Genomic DNA, 20,665 nt, shown 5'->3' with positions numbered 1-20,665 from the left:
AATGGGGACATTTTGGGACTCCGCTCCTGATTAGCCCAGGCGAAATGGCACCCAGTCAATACCATAAGCAGAAAACGTGCTTGGGGGAATGTTTCAGGAAGGGCGGGCTGCAACTGTTGGAGGCTCAGCAGAGTTGAAAACTGACATGACGTCAGGTATGGAGGTCAGGAGATCAGGGGGGCCAATGAGAAAAATAAACTGTTTCTGCTCCCATGGTTTTGGACAATAGTAGGTTAAACCCGGGATTTTTGAAAAGGATCACCAAATTGGTGGTTTTTGAAAATCCTGAGATGAAGGAAATATTGTGGGGCAAACCCGCTTTAGGATTTAGGTGCAAACTTCTTGACCAAACCGGGATATTTCCCTTGCTCAACCCAGGATATTTGAACCATGCAGAAACGCCCTAAAGGAATAGATGACGGTCAGTGGGACAGATTGACACTCAATTGCACATGTCAACGATTGGGATTGCTTCAGATGTCTAAAACAATCCGAGAATATTACTTAAATACCCAACATCTAAAATGTTCCCTCAAATAACAACAAGAATAATAATCCCTTTAGCAGCTATCCATGCTTTAAAAAAAATTAACTTCTGCAGCATAATCTGGAAGTTGAGCAACCCCATGACAGGATTTGAAACAGCCAGAGCACTACTGCTGTACCTCGTTAACTTGGTATACGCCACAGGAACAGCAAAGAGATGAGAAGCTCCTTTTTCTCCGGGGTCCTTTGGGTAGAGAACTTACAGACCAACCCACATCTGAGTCCATATTCTTGGCCTCCGAAATTTTCTCAAACTTTTTGAGGACACCGGCGGGCACAGCTGAATCATAGATCTGCTAAAGATTGCCTTTACCCCGTGTACAAACCATACGCGCCTCGAGACGCAGGAGTGAGCAAATGTTCTTGCATGTTTGGGTGTAGATCTGATTCACAAATAGAAAAGACCGGTTTTTCATGGCTTGTGCCTTGTAAGGCTGCCTCTGGGTGTGGCTGAAAGGAACCCAAGTGTACGCGTTGGACTCTGTCAAACTGCCTCTAGCCAGAAGGAGGACTCCTTTTCCCAAAAAGCTGCTTATGCAAGCACCTCTCAGAAATGAAAGAGAATGATTAAGGGCTCCACATTGCTCAACAGGGACAAAGAACACTTGAACAAATGAGCATGCTCACTAGATCACTTCACAGGGTATTCTTTTTCACTTATAAAGTAAATGTTTTTTTACTTTCCTATGAGTGCCTTGGGATATACAATGTGAGGTTGGATACAGATGGGTTTTTGGACAATCTCCCCTAATGGCCATCCTTATCACAGTTCCCAAATCCAAATCCAAATCCTTTATTAGGCATAAAACCGGTGTCAAGAATTCCAAATACAATAAGATCATTATTGCGCAACTTATCACAGTTCCCATCCCACATGGCTTTTGTCCTTGATTTAGAGTTGCCAGGCAGTGCTTGCTGTTTATTGTTGTTGTGAATGGCATGGCCTGGCATCTGGCAGGAGTTGGGAAAGGGACAAGACATGGGGGGAGGGGGTGCCATTGGTAATGGAAACTGGAAGTGATGTCAGTCTACTCTAGGAATGGCTGGAAACACTATGGTTCTAGAGCAGACTGAAGCAATGTCTCACTGTTGTTAACATTATATCTCTCTAGCCTGCCACAGGAGTGGCAGTGGGGAAAAGGAGCTGGGGCCAGTAGTTGGATTCAACCCCTGGTTTCAATTCCCATGTTACAGGCACTCAACCATTAACTCTAGTATCAGAAAGGACCAGATAGCTCCATTTAAAGGGTCAGAGTCTTTTAAATTGCAGGGGGTTGGACTTGATGGCCCGTTGGGTCTCTTCCAACTCTATGATTCTATGATTCTTTGAAATATCTTAATATATTAGACTGGCAGGAAGGACACTTCAGGCTATTAGAGGCTTCACTGGCCAACCTTCCCAACCCACCGCCAGTTTTCCAGAGAGTTTATTTTCTTTGTAATTGACACTCATCTGCTCTCAATAATCAATATGAAAGGTAAAAAGTGCTCTATGCTGGACAGATTTTCTTTTAAAAAATACAACCAAGGGTTTTTTTAATCTTCCATGAAGACCATGAATTTAAATTCATCTCAACTTTGACACAATATCATTAAGTCTTAACAAAGATGATGGATTCCTGTCACATTATGGCTGTTACATCAGTTTGGCAAGTTTAAGAAAACCCGGCGCTTGCTGCTTACTGTTGTTGTGAACGGTCATAAAATCTGATGCTGCAGTAAATCTGTTCATCTTTGAGGTGCTACAAGATTCCTTGTTGTTTCTACTTCAACAGACTACAACTGCAATTTTATGCAGAGTTAATCAATTGACTAAAGTGGATTTAGACTGAAGTAACTCTGCATACGTCAGCACAGTAAAATGAAGAACATGTGTTGCTTGTGAGTGGCCTCATCCTGCTGCCCTAGAGTTAGGCATGGGACTACTGGCAAGATTAGCAGTAACTTTGAAAATGCCTGTGAACACGTGTTATGTACACTTGGTTCAATATGACAGAAAATTAAAGCTTATCTGCCATATTGGGGCTAGCAGAAGTTTCTCACTTTCAGATCCTTCTTGGATTTGTTTTGGAATCAGACAAAGCACCATAAGCACTTACTAGGAACAAAACCGCTGCAGTTGATTTGCATATTCTCTTAACATGCCATTGATATCGTTTACATGAACTTGGCATTGCAGATACAATACAACTGCTCCAAAAATGTAGAACCCCAGGACATCAATTTTCTTTCCAGTTATTGAGTCTATCCAGCATCGACCAGCGTGGTGACCATGCCTGTTTCTTGTAGATAAAAGAACAAAGAATCTTGTGGTACCTTACAGACAAGCAGATTTATTATATTGTACAGTTTCATGGCTAGAGCCCAATGTATCAGAGGCACGTATATCACGTATACTATCAACATTCTTTTCACAATCATGAGGGCCAGAATCCTTGATTTTTCTAGGTTCCAGAAGGCCACACTGACTTTACTTTGCCCAGATATGGTACAGAAATCACTGTGATCAACGTCTGCATACTGAAATATGATTGCTGGTTGATCGGGGTTGAATGGCAGGTAGATCAAGGTGGAATGCCAAAGCCAGGGACCAGATTCCTGGGACTCAGAGAGCACTGGAAAGCCAATCTGTGTCACCTCCAAGGTTTGCTTTGAATTTTGGTCTGAGCAGCCACAAGATTAGTCACTACACCTGCAGGTGTTCCCTGTCTCCTGGTCCCACTCCTCCAGGTATTCATAGCCTCTCCAGTCATTCCGGAACTCCCAGCAAATGTACCTAGCCTTAGGATACACCTATAATTAAATACACTATTGCACCCTTCCTCCAGGAAGCTAAGAAAATGCATATGGTTGTCTCCTGCTCCATTATATGTGTGAGATGGTCCCTACATCAGAGATCTTACTATTGTGTGATGGATATACCAAAAAAATCTTCAAAACAGTTATCCTTATTCAAAGTGGTGGAAAATGGCTGCTGTAGCTCCTGAGTCTTCCAGCTGAACAGTTTTGTGATGGGTAAAACCATTTGTGGAGGTTGTGAGGGGTCAAACATCATGCAGGGCTCCATGAAAAACAACCTCAGTTGCCACTCATAGGCCGATCTGGCACAGCTCTCTGCCTCACGGCAAGCGTTGACACAAAACGGGGCAAGATTTCTTGTACAGATGTATTTTTCCGAGCCCTGAATTCACTTTCCAGTTTCCCCACATCAAATAATACTGCTTTGAGTGTGAATTTAATTTTCTTCACCACAAAAGTTATGGTGATTGGCCAGTGAACATAGCTTTGCAGTGGATATCTTCTCTCCACCTTCCACCAGCCTACCTACCATCATCCCTCCCTCACACTCCCATGCACATTTCACCCCCTCTGGGGGTTCCTCCCTTCTCCTTATTCTGCCTTGATTGCTCCCCCACCCCCACCAACTATTTTCTGACCCAGACAGAAAGATTATTGTTACTGCTGTTTGCTTGGACAGTTGGGAACTAAGCAGTTCATGTTAAACAAAACACATCGCCAGCATCATACCCTGACCATAGGTCTGTGCCCTGCCATTACCGTTCTCCTTCCTTCCTGCCAGAGAATGGAAACACAGGGCAAACAGCAGGCAAAGAATCTTTTCAGATTTGTTATTGCTTCAATATGTGGTGTAGTGGTTAACAGCAGGTGGATTCTAATCTGGAGAACTGTATGTAAAAGCGGTAGAGGCTTCTCTGGTGAACCAGATGTGTTTCTGTACTCCTGCATTTCTGCTGGGTGACCTTGGGCTAGTCACAGTTCTTTGAAACTCTCTCAACCCCACCTGCCTCACAAAGTGTCTGTTGTGGTGACAGGAAGGGAAAGGAGTTCATAAGCCACCTTGAGTCTCCTTACAGGAGAGAAAGGTGGGCTATAAATCCAAACTCTTCTCTATTTATTATAGTGCAATAACACTATATAAATGGAGAATCACTGCAAAATTGCTGTCTTTTATTGCATTCAAAAACATGATGCTTGCCTCCAAAAGGCAGATTAGCCATTTTTCTCGACCTCTCTCTGCCACCAGTTACTAACAGGCTGGGAGGGGATGTCTGTAGGTTAAACTGTGAATGGCAGGCAACAGTGGGAATATTAGGTTGTGGCATATCCCCCCACCCCACCCCAGTTTCATGACGGAGGTTCCTCCTCCCTCCAAAAAAGCACCAACATTATTACAAGGGGATTTCTCCTGCCACAGTGGGATAAGCACTTGCATTGGAGTCCCCCCCCCCATTAGTGAAAAGAGTGCTTCCCCCTGAAATCTCAATAGTGAAACTGTGGTATGAATTGCAATATAACCAGATGCATAAGATATCTGAATTGTTACAGCTGTTGGACTACTAAGATGAGGTGATTTTGTTTCCAAGGGAAAGGAGAAAGCGAATATCCAATCACATCTGATGGGAACACACATGTGGATGGGCTAGGCTGGGCTGTACAGGACAGAACTGAACTGAAAATCCATTCACCCTACAACAAGAAACGCACTGAACCTCAGGGTAAAGGGTAATGGTTTCTCCACTGTATCCAGAGCAAAAAGCTTGGGGAAACAGGGCAATGGGTGATACCATCAAACATGCCCCGAAGCAAAGATTGCCTGGTGAGTGCTTCTTCTGGTTGTGGTAAACTCCCCATGCATAATGGACCATAGTAGTCTCACTAACGGTTATTACTATATTCAAGGACTTCCTGTATGTAAAAGCAAAGAGGTTAGTCCCCTTCAGAGTCTGACAGTTGTTAACACATGTTGGGTGAAAAAGGGCACCCAGTGTTGTTGTTTTTTTAAGGCTACAACCAGGAAAGCTCTCATGTATCATTTGTAATGCGACCCTTTCAGAAAAGAATGCACAGTGAAAGCAGAAAACAGAGAGATTAGCATAAAACATCTGTGCGTTAAGAAGATTCTTTCAAAAGATCAGAAATGGAAGGATTTGTGCAAATACGCAGAGCCATTCCCAACAAAGATCTGAAAGCTTTACAAGTGTCAGTGACCAAAGAGTTGAATTTACACTTCCTTGATTACAATCAGATGCTAAAGAGCCTTCTATGTTAAGGTGACAGATTTTCTACATCTACATTAAGGGATATCTCCTCCCTTTTTATTTTTTGCATGTTTTTGCCTTTTTTTTTTTTTGCATTAACTCAAGACTCCTTAACTAAACCCAGTTAATGGAATTAACATAGTTATTTATGTAATCCATACAAAAAAGCAAGGATTATTTTCACTTGTTCTAATCAGACTCAAATATTTGTTCCTTGTGTGACTAATTTACCACTAATTACAACAGTGTTTGGCAGCACTAAATATAGAGTTGGTCTAGAATAAATACAACTGAAGGAGAATGTTTGCCAGCCTCCGTAAGAAGAATATAACAAAGGGACTCAAATCACTAAATCCAGAATACAGTTGTGGGATGAAAAGTGATTGTGGGCATCGTGTTGACAGCAAGAACTGCAAGCCATTCACCCATCTGTAGTCCAGGGAATACTTCTCTTGAAGTTATTTCTGTATTTTCTTATAGTCCACCTTTCTCAGGTGTTCCAGGAATTTGGGCTAGAGACTTAAAAGGGGTGCCTCTACTGCCCATTTATCCCCCAGGATGAAACTTTCCGTCTGGCTGCTTTCTCTGTGGAAGCACTATTGTGACGGACTACACAGATAAGTAAGATTTGAAATTGCAGCCACAAACAAAGTGCAGTCACAAACAGACAGAAGGTGGGGAAAAACCTCATAGGAACGGTACAGCACACTGATTGGGTAAGCCGACTTGTGCTCTGATTGGTGGAGCAACCAGCTGACTGACAGAGGAGGTAACTCTCTAAAAGGGAAAAGATTTAACACTTTTTGGATTTGGATTCCTGTATGTTAACATCAAATCCCTTAGCTATGTATGAAAATCTACCCTGAGAGGATTTCAGTCAGAGAGTGAATCTGATTTGAAATAGTGTGTGGCACTGTATGCAGAGAGCAGAAATAAATAGATAAAAGAACTGGAAGTTTATTTATTGGTCAAGGTAGAGGTGGACTAGTAGAAAGAGATTTTCCACACTGACCACAGACAAAGGGTGAGGGGAATATCAGCTCTCCTGATTATTGCTTTAAAAAACATTTAAAAAATAACTGAGGATAGGAGAGAAGAATAGGCGGCTGACAGCCATTGTGGGCTGGTGTAGCTGGAGTTAACCTTTCTCCCAGAGAAATCCTTCCCACAAGTGGACGTACTGCTGATCACATAGAAGGAAAAGACGAAGAAGAGTTGGATTTATATCCCCCCTTTCTCTCCTGTAAGGAGTCTCAAAGGGGCTTACAAACTACGTTGTGAGGTAGGTGGGGCTGAGAGAGCACAGAAGAACTGTGACTAGCCCAAGGTCACCCCGCTGGCATGTGGTGGAGTGCACAGGCTAATCTGAATTCCCCAGATAAGCCTCCACAGCTCAAGCGGCAGAGCAGGGAATTAAACCCGGTTCCTCCAGATTAAAGTACACCTGCTCTTAACCACTATGCCACTGCTGCTCACAAGTAACTCACACTGCAACATTCTTCACCTCCTTCTCAGTTCTAACAACCATTCATTTGGCCATTTCTGCCAGTTTGCATGCACCATGGGTGGACTGGCCCTTTAATTTACCAAGAGTTTTCTTAGAAACGCCACTGGGGACCAGAAGCAAGCAGGGCCAAGTGATCTCTACAGTGCAATGGTGCCACAGGATCTAACTGGCTTGGACCCAGGTCAGGTTGATAGAGGCAACAAATATAGGTTCACTAAGCTGAGAAGCCCCTGTCACACTCTCAGTACAGCAGAGGCCACTGGGGTCCTTTTGCTCTAGGCTGTTTTAACATCTCAGTACATTCCTGGCACACCTTCTCAACCATGAATCAAATCTGGGTCCCCACTGCAACTACTTTTTGCTGTTTAAGGGAGTCAGGAGGTCTCCCCCAAAGATTAAAACCTAAGGGATTATTGCTACAGATCCTTGAAGTCTATTAGAAAACTTCCACATTCGGAGGCAGTCAACTTCTGAAACCCAGGGGAAGACCTCGCCTCTATGCCCTGTTGTTGGATCTCCACAAGAACTCGTTGGCCACTATGTGAGACAGGATGCTGGACTAGATGGACCACCAGTCTGATCCAGCAGGGCTCTTCTTAAGTTCTTACAGGATGCTAACATCGTTTTTGCCCTGTGATTGCATCTGCTGAGACAAGTGAATCAAGCAAACTGCACAGGTTTCTGTATGACCTCTACAACAAAAATGTCCTGAAGGGTCAGCAGGGCCTTTTACGGAAGGGAAGCAGAGGGCTGCCTCACTCTTGCTTGTGCTTCAAGCCCACTAAGGATTATTTCTCATTTGTATTTCCAGTCAACAACGTTTACATCTATGCCTGGAGTGATTACAGTTATAGGAAAGTAAATAGGCTTGTACACTAGTTATACCCTGCAAAAGCGCAAATCTCATTTTCAGGAATATGGTTCTGTTCAAAACCACATTTATCTTTTCTGACGCAGTTTCTCTAGTAACACTGATCAGCATTAAAGGTGTCAGCACAGGTTCTAATAAGCAGGCCTCTCGCTCATCATGCCTCGAAATTTCACCCCTCTGGTCTCCAACACAGAAATGTGGTTTCTGAAAGTGCAGTGCTAGACTTATTAGGAAAGCAAACTAAGGTCAGCAAGAGGGTAGCAACGGCAGCAAACTGTATGTGGGTGTGTTGGAATGCAGGTCCCAAAAAATAAAGAATGGTGCAGGACATGTGATAGATCCCACAGGGGAAAAGGGTTCAAACAGGGGTTTACAAATGGCTGAGAAATTGGATTGTTAAGAGAAGGAGATGAAGGGTTTCTCCAAAGGAAGACCATACAGATTGTACCCAGCAGCCCTCCCAGGAGGCAAACAAACAGAGTCACTCCCACCCCTCAGCTACATCAAAGAACACAGCCTTTTGTTGTTTGCTGTGCCCAGACTTTAAACGCTCAGCCATGAATGTTACTAAACTAGTGCAATTAATAAGGAAGTGCAGACTCTGAGTCAAGAGGATGAACACTACAAAACACCCCTGAATTCACAGGCGATGACTTCAAGATTTTCTCTCCCTCCTCTGCTGCGAAGTTGAACAAGTGTATTCATCCACAAAGAAATGAAACAGAAAAACCACTTTCATTGAGAGATTTGCCTGGGTTGTTTGCCCCTGTGCTTCTAAACAGAACTCTGAGACGGGTAAATTACATCCTGGGGATTAAAATTAGACAGATCAAACTGGCCAGGTGTGTCCAGTTTAACTCACTTTTGTTCAAGAAAGGGCATGAATAAAAATGCTTCAAAACTCTGTGGTCAAGAGAACTACCGGAATATGGGGCATGTTTACATGACTCGTTAATGAATCACCTACACTTCACACTGTAAACTTGGTCGGCGGCTACTTACTGTGTACATCCACAAGTATCCTTCTATATGGTTAAAGAAGAACAAATGACTTTAATTTGCAGATGCCATCAGGAATGCTTAGGAGGGACAGAATAAGGACAAAATATTATATACAGGCTCATCTCTTTAAATGACATGAACAAAGTCTGGCTGTACTTGTTTGAGATGTAATCTTTCTTCAATCGCTGCTACTTTCATATAAAAAAAGGTCCAAGTTTATTTTTTGTCCTGACAATTTTGGCTAGCAAAAGTCAATATTTTCAAACTTCCTAATACTGAGGAAACATTTTCCAGGTTGGAAGTCAAGCCAAGTGGTATAAAAGCCCAGAGCCGTAGCAAGGGGGATATGTGCCCAGGGCAAGTGTGTGCCCTGAGCCCCTGCCACACCTCTGCCGCACCCTGGAACGCCCCGCCCCCACACTGGCACATGTCTGGTGCAAGATCCCCACCCGCTTCCAGGTGCTATGCCACTGTATATGCCTTGCCAGGAGTTCTATGGCATACTGTGGAATGAACTGTCAATTCAGATGAGGAAGCCTAAAACATGCCCCAAACTCCACTCTGGTAACCCACTGAAGGGGTGTTACCTGTAATCGTTGTGTTTGAGCCCATAGTTTAAAAACAAATTAATCTATTAGTATTTTGCCTTCCTTGGGGAGCCCACAATTTTACCCCTTCCCCATTTTATCCTCAAAATTAGGTCAAGAACAGGTGAGTGACTTGCCCAAGGTCACCCAGTGAATTTCATAGAAGAGTGGGGATTTGAATAAGAGCCTAGTCTGACACTATAACTCACAAGTCCACAATTTTTTGAGTGCAGTTGCCTTTGGAATTCTCAGACAGCATGGTGGCACAGTCACAAAAATGGCTGCCACAAATTATTTATTTATTTATTATTTTTATTAATTATGTATCCCTTTATTAATTAGGCATCCTTCCTGACCGGGCTCAGGGCAGCGTACACACCTATTTAAAAACATTACATAATAATAAATACATAAAACTAAACAATGTACATCATATCACTAAAACCCAGAGGATGTTGAAACAACTCAACAACATAATCCTATGAAGACCACCCATCCTACCCTCGCACAGACCCCTTACTTAAAGGGCTGTCCGAGCTTGAGGACAAGTTTGGTGTGAGGGGAATGATGCAAGGTGAAATATGCATGTTGTTGGCTAGCAGTATGACTAGTTCATGAAGCTGGGCCCACCAAAAAAATAGCTACGATAGCTTACCCTCAGTCATGCAGTGCAGATCCTTAAAAGCTTGCATGGTGTAGTGGTTAACAGCAGGTGGATTCTAATCTGGAGAACTGGGTTTGATTCCCCACTCTTCCACCTGTGTGGCAGAGGCTTATCTGGTGAATCAGATGTGTTTCTGAACTCCTACATTCCTGCTGGGTGACCTTCAGCTAGTCACAGTTCTTTGGAACTCTTTCAGCCCCACCTACCTCACGAGGTGTCTGTTGTGGGGAGAGGAAGGGAAAGGAACTCATAAGCCACCTTGAGTCTCCTTACAGGACAGAAAGGTGGAGTATAAATCCAAACTCTTCTCTTCTTCTTGTGCTGTGGAGAAAACTGCTACCAAGTACACTTTAAAAAAAATCTGCATTCCCAATCAAATATCTAGTGGCCAATCAGACATCTTGCTGGGCAGAAGCTAAACCTGGCTCTACCCGCTTTCTACATCTTGGTGAGCACCAAGAAAGGTATCGGTGGGCGTGATGGTGCTCACAGGTAGTGCGCTGGAGACCTCTGCTCTTGCCTTTACACTACACTAGTTCTCCAAACAACCAAGCAGAAAGAGAAGGGGGGGGGGAAGAGTATTTTTATGGTATTATAAAAGCCAATTTTGATGTTTTCTCTTCAGCCGATCCGCTTGAAAAACTGGACCCTCAGAGTTGCTATGCACAATGATACATGTGCAGTGGCATGAGACATGTGATTGTTTCTCTCCTGCTGTACCATAACTAAATTCATCTTCTATTAGTCCTGTGAGATGGAGGGAGGGGTACAGATGCTGCAGATGAGGTACACAGGTTAACAGTGGGTTTTCCCCCACTCTCTACGATCCCCCCTATGCCGTGTGCTGCTCTCAGCGCACGGCATCCCTGGTGCGCCCCCGGGCGCCCCTACGACTCCGCGCTCTGCAGTATGACTAGTGCGTGAAGCTGGGCCCACCAAAAAAATAGTGCGGGGTCATCAAAAGGCGCCATTTTCTCCAGCGCCAGGGATGCCGCGCGCTGAGGGGGTGCAACAGTGGCAGCCTCGGGGCGGCTGGGCTGTCACCGCCCCTGTCGTGGGGAGTGCAGGGGGACCCTGTGCTACTTGAGGAGAGTAGCGCGGGGCTTAAGGTAAGTGGGGAAAGGCCCAGTGTTTGTTTCTTCCAAGAAAATGCATGGCTGCCATTTACTCACTAAGAGTAAAACATTGTACTTAATGATACCATTGGTGTGGGGAGGAAGAACATCAGGGCTGGGCTGGCCTCCATTGCCAGAGGCCCTATTGAGAAATGCACTGTGCCTTGGGAAATGCCCATTCAGGTATCCCTTTGTGTCCTTGCAGTATACAACTGTTTTCTCCTTTAGTCATAATGGCAGTCCTTTGCTAGTCAGCTATTTATTTATTCAAAACACAAATAATGCCCTTCCTGCAATCAAATGCCATTTTCCTGCACATGGTTGCCAGAGATAAAATTTATTCACACAGTTTCAGCACAGACTCATTTTTTCTCCATCCCTTCTCCTCTACGTTATCAACCACAATCAGCGTGATGAATGCAAATACGCCTGTTTCTTTGAAACATTGTTCAATATGACATATTTTAATATTAAACACATCACACATCAGACCTGTTCTTTAACCAACTAAAAAATCACACACAGAATTAATTCTGTAAATTCCCATTAATAACTAATAGAAGCAATTCTTCCACAAGTGTCAAGTCAAATAGATCTGCAGTGCAACACCAGAAAACAATCACCGAAAAGTGTTTGCATTTGTTTCTATTCATTTTGTTAACGTTTTGCGTTACTAAACTTACTTTTACTGGTGTTAGAAACAGAGCACATGGACAGACACGTACTTCACCATAAGCTCTTTGGAGGAAGGGGGGGGGGGCGGAAATGAATCAGATAATAGAGATAAAGGAATGGAAAGCAGAGGTTTGGGGGGTGTTTTTTGCTGGAAACAGTTTCAAATGAAATCTTGACATGCTTTCATTTCTATGGAAGACTAACGGAGATCATGTTTCTGTACTCCGTTTACATTTCAGAGGTGGCTTTAAACCGAATATGTGACCTTTCTGTCCTCAAATAACTAAACTAAACCAAATAACTAACCTGTACACAAATTATTCAAACCTTATCTCTGGCTCCATAAACTTCCTTTTTGATGCTAGGGAAGAACTAAGGAAAATTTCTTCTGATTTAATTGCAAGTAGCAAAAATGAAGGAATTTGCTCCTAACTGTAAAAGCGACATTGCAATGGATAGAAAAAGGTTAAGTTTACTCCTCCCCTTCCTAAAGTTTGCCAGTTTCACATGGCAAGGTGTGCTAAAAGGGGAACATCATTCGTGAAAGTTGCATCAGAAATTGGTTTTTAGAAGTCAACACACAAAGATCTTTCCACATTTGGAGCAGGGAAACGTGCTTTCTTAATTCTCTGATGACATAGAGTTCAGTTCGAACAGAGAAGGTACAGGAGCCTCCCTTTCAGGAAAGAATCACAGAATAAATAAATCTATTTTCAGTTTCTGGTTTCCCCTCTCCAACACACTACAAAGCATGAGTCACGCAATAAGCATAAGCCTTCCCCTCTACTTTCATATTATTCAAAATCTACGGATCACTCAATCAAAAGATAGGGTGGAGAGGGGGAGGCGAAGAAGGAAGGGGTGGACAGGGTGCCTGCATACCATATCAGGAAGCCCCGTTTACTGATTCAGCTCTGCTACGGAGGAAAACAATGCCACAAAGTTGATTTCAACAACACAATCCTAGTCAACAAATGATAAAAAGGAAATTTCTGTTTACCTCAACGGAGGATTCGGCAGGCAAGGCAGAAGATAAGCTAGAGAACGGTTCTCGTTCCTGTAGATACCAATCCTCCCCCCCCCCTTCTTTAGGTTCTTATAAACCCTTTTACAATCCAGACAAGTAAAAAACCTTCCATGTCTCTAATGCAATGCCTTTTGCTCCTTTTGGAGTGAAACTTTCCCATTTGCATAAAAGCCACTTCTAGCCTATGGGGCTTTAAACAGCTACACACCGTACATTCCCTGTCTTAACATGCTTTCCCAAGCATGACATCATCAATTACCATGGTTACATTAACCCCACCTGCCTAACATGACAGAACAACCTGTCAGGTTCAAACTGCACAAATACACTTCAACTGTTTTGTTTCAAGTAAATGTTTAACGGCCTGTTCCTTGGCATGCTAATAGAACCAGAAGTTAAGTGACTCTTAAAACATTAATGCATATTTTGTTTGCTTTTGAAGCCAAACAGAATTAGGGTTTTTAAATATATATATTAGGGTTTTTAATATGTACATATATATTGAACAACATGCTGCTGTTTGCATTTCCCTGTCCAACAATCCCTACCAAGGAACCCCCCCCCCAAAAAAAAAACCCCTATTATGGTGAAGAGCCGCAAGTTGTGAGATTTTAATATTACAGCTTCTGAAGATTCATTGTTTCCCTTCCTCCTTTTAAAAAAAGAACCCATAATCCCCCTTGAATGGCACAACCTGTAAAACTGGTTTCTCCTGAAAGGTTTCCCTCCCCATTTTCTTTGGAAGGAATTCAGCTATTTTTAACAGCTTCTCGGGGCAAACATTACTCCAGTCTCACAACCTGTGAACACGGTTATGCCTTCTGCCCCCTTGCTCACTCTCTGAGGTGGAAACCACAACACAACACAACAGTCCAGTTCAGCAAACCCACCTGCAGCACGGAGAACACAGAGGTCCCTCGCAAGCCGTCTCTCCAAAGCCTCAGCACCTTCCTTCTGGGCTCCCCTCCCCACACTTCCTTTACATCCTCATTTCCTTCTTTTCAGTCAACAGTGGATCCCATTAGTGCTTCGGTTTCATGAGCATTCAGGGATGCCTTGATTAAAAGATGCCGAAAATTAGATTCTCCACCCCTCCAAAAGAAAGATCTTTTGTAACTCTACTCTGCCAACACCTTCGGAGCTGTGACAGTCTTCCTGTTATCCCTTAAAAAATAGACAAGTCCTGCCTAAGTGTGTGGGGGATAGTTTTGAAATAACAACCACGCCTGCTGAAATGTATTGTTTGTATCATAATAGTGCCCAGGGGCCCGATGTGTAGATAAGTGTTCTTTCACTGGCCTTGAAGGGAGCTTTCGCACAGGCGGCTAGGCTCCTGAAGGCTCCGTTCTAAAAAGTCCCGCCACACAACAAAATTAGAGGAACTTCAGGGACAGTTTTTGAAGCAGACCGCTGAAGGAAAATTCCTGGGAATTTCCAGTGACCCTGGAGAAAATCTTATGTATTCTTATGGTGCCTTTGGATTAGATCCAAAACCAAGTGAGTGAAACATTCATAAGTGTAGTAGAGGAAGCTGAAAAAAAGTATGAACAGATCTATTGTCAAAGGCTTTCACGGCCGGATTCAACTGGTTGTTGTGGGTTTTCCGGGCTGTGTGGTAGTGGTCTGGAAGGTCTTGTTCCTAACGTTTTGCCTGCATCTGTGGCTGGCATCCACAGATGCAGGCAAAATGTTAGGAACAAGACTTCCCAGACCACGGCCACACAGTCTGGAAAACCCACAACAACCAGTATGAACAGATCCTTACCCTATCTTTCCCAGGCTCACAAGATGGAATTGTGTCTCAATACAGAGTTCAGAAGAAGAAAGGGAAGTTTCCCAGGACAGTTCCCCACATATAAAGGTAGCAAAGTACAAAAATGGGATTGATTCAGCATCCAAATGAGTAACCAGGGTCATAGTATTATAACAATGTTGATATGTGGTTTTAAACTAGCGAACCAGTAATTTGTAGAACTTGCTTGCAAATATTCGAATACAGTGGACCCTTGCCATTCGATCTCTAGTTCATGACCTGTGATTTCAATTATTCGATGCCCATAGTTAGGTCACACGACATGGTTTCAAGCCAGTTTGTACTGCCGCAGCACCATCATTATGATTACTGCCTCATTAAATGGGTTTTTTGTGGGGTTATGAAATTCGCCATTTGTGGTGATCCCAGGAACGAATCCTCCACCAATGTGGTCTCCCCAGGGATGAAGCAAGGGGGAAGTGCGCCCAGTGCATGCGCATGCCATGTCCCTCCAAGCCCCCGGAACACCCCCGGAACGCCACTCCTCCGCAGGGGCACCTGCCCGGTGCATCGCGCCCCCCCGGCCCCCTTGGTTCTAAGCCTCTGGGTGTCCCAACCTTAATTTTTTAAAATAATATTACTGATTGCAGGGTCAAGTTTTAAAACTAGATTGCATGGGTTTCTCTGTGTGTGCAGTCCCTAAACCCCACCTGTTGCTTACCAACCAGCGGTAACCTTTTCAGCTGCTGGGGTATTCAGTCAGTCTCCTTGTAAATGCAGATTGGCTTCGAAACAACAGTTCAAAAGGAATTTGTAGTGGTTCTGTAGTTTAGGCCATTCTCTGCTTTTGTCTGGGACTTCCCTCTCCCCCTCCCCCTGGAACCCTGTCTGCTTGGATCTGTCTTCATGGAATTTGTTGTGCTTGACCTGCTTCTTGATGTATTCCCTTGTCCTGGAGAGACAACTCATCAGGCCTCATTTTGTTTCTGGGAGAGCGTTCTGCAAACACCAGCAGCTATGTCTGGCAATTAGTTGCTTGAGGCCTGGATCCCAGGACTAGCTTTAGTCCATGGCTTTCAGAATCAGACACACCAGTTTGCCCTAAACAGAGAGTGCATTTAGAGGTTTTACACCCCACCCCCGAAAGGGGAGACAGAAGTATTGAAAGTATTTAATTTTTAAGTTATGATTTTTCAAATACAGTTTTTGCACAGTTTTCAGTTTTTGCGCTAGTTCTCTTCCATAATCAATTCGGCTATGCTATGTGAACTTAATCTTGACTTTAGAGAAGTCCATTTCAATGGAAATGGAGGAATAAGTTTTCATGTTCTATAAATCCAAGGTTAGCGAATGGATGGAAGGTAGGGATGCCAGGATCCAGGTGGCTCCTGGGTACCCCCCAGAATTATAGCTTATCTGCAGACTACAGAGATCAGTTCCCCTGGAGAAAATGGATGAGGAGGAGGAGGAGGAGGAGGAGGAGGAGGAGGAGGAGGAGGAGGAGGAGGAGGAGGAGGAGGAGGAGGAGGAGGAGGAGAAGAGAGAAGAAGAAGAAGAAGAAGAAGAAGAAGAAGAAGAAGAAGAAGAAGAAGAAGAAGAAGAAGAAGAAGAGTTGGATCCATATCCCCCCTTTCTCTCCTGTAAGGAGACTCAAAGGGGCTGACAAACCCCTGTCCCTTCTCCCCTTACAACAAACACCCTGTGAGGTAGGTGGGGCTGAGAGAGTTCCGAAGAACCGTGACTAGCCCAAGCTCACCCATCTGCCATGTGTTGGAGAGAAGAAGCTAATCTAGTTCACCAGATAAGCCTCCACAGCTCAAGTGGCAGGGCAGCGAATCAGACCCAGTTCTCCAGATTACAGTGTGCCTGCTCTTAACCACTACACCACATGGGCATGGCGGACTCAATGCTACCTGTTCTCCCCCAAATCTCCAGGAGTTTCCCCAACTAGAGCCGGGGACCCTTCCCCCTTATCCCTTGCAGGAGGCTGGAGGGACTTTGCAACCATAACAGAAGGAGACCTATGTGGGATCAGCTGGACATCAACGGTTCAATTGGTCAGTATATGGACAATTCAAAGGCCCCTTCCTCACATGCAGAATAATGCACTTTCAATCCATTTTCACAATTGTTTGCAAGTGGATTTTGCTATTCCGCACAGTAAATTCCAGCTGCAAAGTGCATTGAAAGTGCATTGAAAGTGCATTATTCTGCATATGCGGAAGGGGCCATAGTCTAACTAAACTGAACCAGGGCCAAAGTGTTGAAAACAATGCAACATTAAGATAAGCTACTACTACCGGTATACAAACCTGTTTGCCAACTACATTGAAGACCTTACGGTATTTGACTCCACCTTCTGGTTAATAGCAGCCAGAGAGGGAGTTTTTCAGTGGAGTACGTTGGTTGTAAAATGCCCTACCCACAGATAGTCATCTGACAAGTTGGATTATCCTTTAGGTACCATATGAAGATGTTTTCATTTGCCAAAGCGTTTTGATTCTACACTGTTTTAGAAGGCCTGTAGATGTTGCACTGTGAAAAGAGTTTTAATGAACTTGCTGATTATTGTTTCACTTAAGGAACTATTTCATCCTAACTGTTTTTTATTACAGGAACAAATCTTTATAAATAAAACATAACCAATAAAATACTGCAATAAGTAAATAATGCAGTAAACTGTTTAATCACAGCAAAGCAGATCCATAATAGCTGCCAGATAGTACAAGGAGCCACTCTTTCAATGCACTGCTATTAAAGTTGGTACATAGTTTAAATTATTTATCACACTTATCCTTTATATGCCACAGCTGTTCACATTCTTCTATGATCTTCCTGCTATTTTTACTGTGTTTTATTGATTGTTTCTATTGGCTTTATGCAGGTTAGCTGATTTTAGGCATTATTGAATCTTGCAAGTTGACTCAGGCATTTATATGAAAAGGTGGTGAATCAAGTCCTCAATAAATACCTGAGCCCACAGGAACAGAGGAGTGAGGGGTTATGTTAAGACTTGAAATTTCGGCATACAAACCCTTTGCTCCACCACTCAGCTACACCACTTCCCATGCTGGAATGATCATGGGTGCCAAAACAAGCTATGGCAACAGAAGTCTCAGCCTTGCAAGAATATATATTTTTTCCAACATTAATACAATACAAGCTTGTCTCCTGAATGGAAAACTCCTCTGAAAACCAGGGGTAAGAAAATGACATTGCTGTCCCAGTTACGCAGGCAGCTGGGGCTTGGGACTTACACTACCTTTTTAGTGGCGTACGTCCATTAAGTCCAATGGGGGCTTTCTGGTGGCAGGAGACTTTTTGTGTGTCTTTAGCCTCCCCATGCCACCAGAAAGCCTCCTTGGGCCCGGCTGGCCAGTGTGCCGCATCTGGGCGCCCAGCCTTTTGGATGGAGCTGCCCCAGTGTAAGCTAAAACTGATTTCCGTCCTTCTAAGTCCACTGATTTCAGTGGATTTAGAAATATGTATCTCTGCTTAGGACTGCACTTGGTATTCTTTCCCTTGTTTCTTGGTAGTAAATTTCTTAAGGGATTCTTGTAACACAAGGGTCTGCAACCTGCGGCTCTCCAGATGTTCATGGACTACAAATCCCAATTGGCCATGCTGGCAGGGGCTGATGGGATTTTTAGTCCATGAACATCTGGAGAGCGGCAGGTTGCAGACCCCTGTAGCAGATCTCCGGCTCTTTGCTGCCCCCCCCCACCTGGGTGTAGCCACACCCATCTTCCTTCTGAGAGCAAAATGCTGATCTACTTGTTTCAGTGCCTTATAAGCAGAATCTTAAGAGCCCACTGAGATACCCAGCTGTTTCCCCATTCCTTCAGTCTTTTGAGTATACCAAGAAAGGGAGCATCTCACACACGCGCATCCACATGCTATTCCCTAGGGACTGTAAGTCGCAGCTTGTTGCTAAAGAGGAAGAACCAAATTTTATTAAGTTTTTGTCAGGTTTCCATTAAATAATTTATGCAGAAAATGAATAATCATTTTTGACAGCTTTGAATGAATCTGTCTGGCTTATGATGGTGGTGGTGCATGGGTGGGTGGGGGATTATTCGAGGCAAAAGCAACATGGCCTGATCCCCTTAGAGAAATCCTGCTGCTCCAGGGACACTCCCTCAGGCATTGTATACACAGTTCGGGAGGGAATATTACAAACCCACAAACAGGAGAGATCCCTTTGATTTCTGGCATATGTTTATTCAAAAGGAAGCCCCCACTGAGTTCAGTGAGACTTATTCCTTAGCAAGTGATCTTAGATATGCAGCCTTTATAAATTAGCAAGTAGGACACATTTTTTTAAAAACAAACAGAAAGCAAATGCAGTTACTGCATTCCTACTGTAATTTATTGGTTTCAGAGGGGGGATTGAGTTGCGAAATGTATAGGATATCCCTACAGTAGTCTGTCCAAACTTGGCTTGCGAGTGCCTATACCACTGGAACTAAATATTTACATGACTCAGGACAGATTTAATCTCATACGCTGCCTTCTTTTTCTAAAAGCCATTTGTGAATTATCTTTACTTACCACCCTGTAGCCTCTGCACAGATACTATAGTCCATTACACAGATAACAAGTACAATCAATGAAGCAGCAGCAGGAGAATTTCACTCTTTAAGGGGAAAGGGGGAGGTGGGAGTGGATAGTCCTTGGCCATTTATAAGAGCTGGCAAAAAAATCAGAACCAGACCCATTAGGGCAGCTCCAGAGACTGTGACTGATGTCAGGAATACCAGCAAACATGTAACCCATCTACTTCACACAAGAACATGTCTAGTGGGCTTCTGGCTGGGATATCCCAGATATATGTATTCCTATGTTTCTTCCTATCTGGTGTGGAATGCCCTCATGCTACATCCCTGCTGTAGGAAACGTAAGTGTTACCACCAAGTCTTCCTCCAGCAATCATAATGTGTTGAGAAGCCACAGACTTGGCTTCCTTATGGCCACTTTCACCAGCAACTTAGTTGCATTAAAGCTTTGCATTTCCTGTGTCTGCAATTTAAATTACATTGGTGAGCGCGCTGATTAGCAAATGGCTTTTTTCCCACTTTTCTCTTCCACTTTCTACCCTGCAGCAGTATCATTCACAAGAGACAAATTCCAGACCACAATGTATCATTGGAGACAACTGTGGAAATTTCCTTTGGCTTCACATTCTCCGGAGAGAATGGTGTAGGAAAAATGGAAAGAGTTGTAACTTTTTAAAATCATTTTGGAATGAGGGAATCTTCTCACTTGGGCTGCTCAAGAATCGCAGCCCTAATTAAATTATACAACCTAATTCTCCAGACCCTCAAAAGTAGCAGTTAAGTCCTGGTCTATTAAAAGTGGACGGTAAGCTTTGCTGTAAACGAACGAACTAGACCTTTGGATTGCTCTACCAAGTGAACCCCCCCGCCACCCCCACCCCCCCAGTTCATCTCTCTTTTACTGGACAGGACCAGACTGCTACTTCTAATGGTCAGGCTATGAGGGTCAGTAATATAAATTGGCTTCAACGGAATAAATCTTTAATTAAAGGGAGTCAATTTTAATCAATGAGGGCACACTTTAATTAAGAATGAAATATTAATTTGTACAACTGAGAGTAAAGCCACTATTTTTTAGAATAGATGTGTTATGAATTGACAGAATAAGGGGGGGAAGCCCAGAAAACAATAGTCAGCCTTTCTTTCTTATGCTTGCTTTTGTTTTTTTTAATTTATATTCTGCTTTTCTCCCTAATTTGGACCTAGAGTGTCTAACAGTGAATAGGCAGAGATGTGGTCCCATCAAAGGAGTAGGAGTTTGGATTTATACTCCCCTTCTCTCCTGTAAGGAGACAACAAAGG

At 43.5% G+C, this 20,665-nt stretch overlaps 1 protein-coding gene across 11 annotated transcripts in view; it reads right to left on the bottom strand.

Moving 5' to 3' along the window:
* KIAA1217 (KIAA1217 ortholog) overlaps positions 1-20,665 on the bottom strand; it is a 443,164-nt gene that overhangs the window by 202,577 nt on the left and 219,922 nt on the right. The window contains exon 1 of one of the 11 annotated variants that reach the window (XM_048510267.1): positions 13,945-14,098. The exons of 9 other annotated variants lie outside the window; for them this stretch is intronic. The gene's annotated coding sequence lies outside the window, so the exon portion shown is untranslated. Of the gene's footprint in view, positions 1-13,027; positions 13,189-13,944; positions 14,099-20,665 lie in introns of those variants that run through there. One more of the 11 variants, XM_048510266.1, reaches the window with a different exon arrangement.

The sequence above is a fragment of the Sphaerodactylus townsendi genome, linkage group LG11, assembly GCF_021028975.2.
Source record: "Sphaerodactylus townsendi isolate TG3544 linkage group LG11, MPM_Stown_v2.3, whole genome shotgun sequence".
Taxonomy (NCBI): Eukaryota; Metazoa; Chordata; class Lepidosauria; order Squamata; family Sphaerodactylidae; genus Sphaerodactylus; species Sphaerodactylus townsendi.
The sequence above is the reverse complement of the archived record's forward strand: the minus strand, read 5'-3'. Positions and strand labels throughout refer to the sequence as shown.